This window comes from Callionymus lyra, chromosome 1 (genome assembly GCF_982586985.1).
Source record: "Callionymus lyra chromosome 1, fCalLyr1.hap1.1, whole genome shotgun sequence".
NCBI lineage: Eukaryota > Metazoa > Chordata > Actinopteri > Syngnathiformes > Callionymidae > Callionymus > Callionymus lyra.
The window spans coordinates 1450424-1453283 of record NC_141818.1 but is presented as its reverse complement, the minus strand read 5'-3'; the positions used below and the strand labels follow the sequence as shown (position 1 = coordinate 1453283).

Genomic DNA, 2860 nt, shown 5'->3' with positions numbered 1-2860 from the left:
ACCTCCAGTACAAACCTGTCGAAGCATGTTTTCTGAGATGACTTTGATTGACACATGGGTTGAAGTCCCAAGAACTGCTGAGTCATGGTTGGTGAGCGTCCTCGTGTTCAAAGTTGTCATCGACACTTGTTGTGTATTTATTCTTACAGTTTGTGTGTTTGTGTGAGTCCGTGTGTGTCTTCACGTGTTGTTCTCACACAAGGACGAGCAATAAAACTGGTGCTGACTCAGCATTTTATTTTATACACACTCTTGTGTCGCTCGTGTGTGTGTGTGTGTGTGTGTGTGTGTGTGTGTGTGTGTGTGTGTGTGTGTGTGTGTGTGTGTGTGTGTGTGTGTGTGTGTGTGTGTGTGTGTGTGTGTGTGTGTGTGTGTGTGTGTGTGTGTGTGTGTGTGTGTGTGTGTGTGTGTGTGTGTGTGTCCCACTGACCTGTGTGTGTGTGTGTGTGTGTCCCACTGACCTGTGTGTGTGTGTGTGTGTGTCCCACTGACCTGTGTGTGTGTGTCCCACTGACCTGTGTGTGTGTGTGTCCCACTGACCTGTGTGTGTGTGTGTGTGTGTCCCACTGACCTGTGTGTGTGTGTGTGTGTGTGTGTCCCACTGACCTGTGTGTGTGTGTGTGTGTGTCCCACTGACCTGTGTGTGTGTGTGTGTGTGTCCCACTGACCTGTGTGTGTGTGTGTGTGTGTCCCACTGACCTGTGTGTGTGTGTGTGTGTGTCCCACTGACCTGTGTGTGTGTGTGTGTCCCACTGACCTGTGTGTGTGTGTGTGTCCCACTGACCTGTGTGTGTGTGTCCGTGACACTGACCTGTGTGTGTGTGTCCGTGACATTGACCTGTGTGTGTGTTTGTCCGTGACACTGACCTGTGTGTGTGTGTGTCCGTGACACTGACCTGTGTGTGTGTGTGTCCGTGACACTGACCTGTGTGTGTGTGTGTGTGTGTGTGTGTGTGTCTGTGACACTGACCTGGGTGTGTGTGTGTGTGTGTGTGTGTGTGTGTGTGTGTCCGTGACACTGACCTGTGTGTGTGTGTGTGTCCGTGACATTGACCTGTGTGTGTGTCCGTGACACTGACCTGTGTGTGTGTCCGTGACACTGACCTGTGTGTGTGTGTGTCCGTGACACTGACCTGTGTGTGTGTGTGTCTGTGACATTGACCTGTGTGTGTGTCCGTGACACTGACCTGTGTGTGTGTCCGTGACACTGACCTGTGTGTGTGTGTGTCCGTGACATTGACCTGTGTGTGTGTCCGTGACACTGACCTGTGTGTGTGTCCGTGACACTGACCTGTGTGTGTGTGTCCGTGACATTGACCTGTGTGTGTGTGTGTGTGTGTGTGTGTCTGTGACACTGACCTGTGTGTGTGTGTGTGTGTGTGTGTCTGTGACACTGACCTGTGTGTGTGTGTGTCCGTGACACTGACCTGTGTGTGTGTGTGTCTGTGACATTGACCTGTGTGTGTGTGTCTGTGACATTGACCTGTGTGTGTGTCCGTGACACTGACCTGTGTGTGTGTCCGTGACACTGACCTGTGTGTGTGTGTGTCCGTGACATTGACCTGTGTGTGTGTCCGTGACATTGACCTGTGTGTGTGTGTGTGTGTGTGTCTGTGACACTGACCTGTGTGTGTGTGTGTGTGTGTGTCTGTGACACTGACCTGTGTGTGTGTGTGTCCGTGACACTGACCTGTGTGTGTGTGTGTCTGTGACATTGACCTGTGTGTGTGTGTCCGTGACATTGACCTGTGTGTGTGTGTGTGTGTGTGTTCGTGACATTGACCTGTGTGTGTGTGTGTGTCCGTGACATTGACCTGTGTGTGTGTGTGTCCGTGACATTGACCTGTGTGTGTGTGTGTCCGTGACATTGACCTGTGTGTGTGTGTGTGTGTGTGAGACACTGACCTGTGTGTGTGTGTGTGTGTGTGTCCGTGACATTGACCTGTGTGTGTGTGTGTCCGTGACATTGACCTGTGTGTGTGTGTGTCCGTGACATTGACCTGTGTGTGTCCGTGACATTGACCTGTGTGTGTGTGTGTCCGTGACACTGACCTGTGTGTGTCCGTGACACTGACCTGTGTGTGTGTGTCCGTGACACTGACCTGTGTGTGTCCGTGACACTGACCTGTGTGTGTGTGTCCGTGACATTGACCTGTGTGTGTGTGTCTGTGACACTGACCTGTGTGTGTGTGTGTGTGTGTGTGTGTGTGTGTGTGTGTGTGTGTGTGTGTGTGTGTGTGTGTGTGTGTGTGTGTGTGTGTGTGTGTGTGTGTGTGTGTGTGTGTGTGTGTGTGTGTGTGTGTGTGTGTGTGTGTGTGTGTGTGTGTGTGTGTGTGTGTCACTGACCTGTGTGTGTGTGTGTGTCACTGACCTGTGTGTGTGTGTGTGTGTGTCCGTGACACTGACCTGTGTGTGTGTCCGTGACACTGACCTGTGTGTGTGTGTGTGTGTCCGTGACACTGACCTGTGTGTGTGTGTCCGTGACACTGACCTGTGTGTGTGTGTGTCCGTGACACTGACCTGTGTGTGTGTGTGTCCGTGACACTGACCTGTGTGTGTGTGTCCGTGACACTGACCTGTGTGTGTGTCCGTGACACTGACCTGTGTGTGTGTGTCCGTGACATTGACCTGTGTGTGTGTGTGTCCGTGACATTGACCTGTGTGTGTGTCCGTGACACTGACCTGTGTGTGTGTGTCCGTGACACTGACCTGTGTGTGTGTGTCCGTGACATTGACCTGTGTGTGTGTGTCCATGACACTGACCTGTGTGTGTGTGTGTGTGTGTGTGTGTGTGTGTGTGTGTCCGTGACACTGACCTGTGTGTGTCCGTGACACTGACCTGTGTGTGTGTGTGTCCGTG

The 2860-nt window shown here is 52.2% G+C and overlaps 1 protein-coding gene across 1 annotated transcript in view; it reads left to right on the top strand.

Moving 5' to 3' along the window:
• LOC148087344 (E3 ubiquitin-protein ligase SMURF2-like) overlaps positions 1–243 on the top strand; it is a 37511-nt gene extending 37268 nt beyond the window's left edge. The window contains exon 18 of the mRNA XM_087787393.1: positions 1–243. This exon is cut by the window's left edge and continues 1168 nt beyond it. The gene's annotated coding sequence lies outside the window, so the exon portion shown is untranslated.
• The last annotated feature ends 2617 nt before the right edge of the window (positions 244–2860 follow it).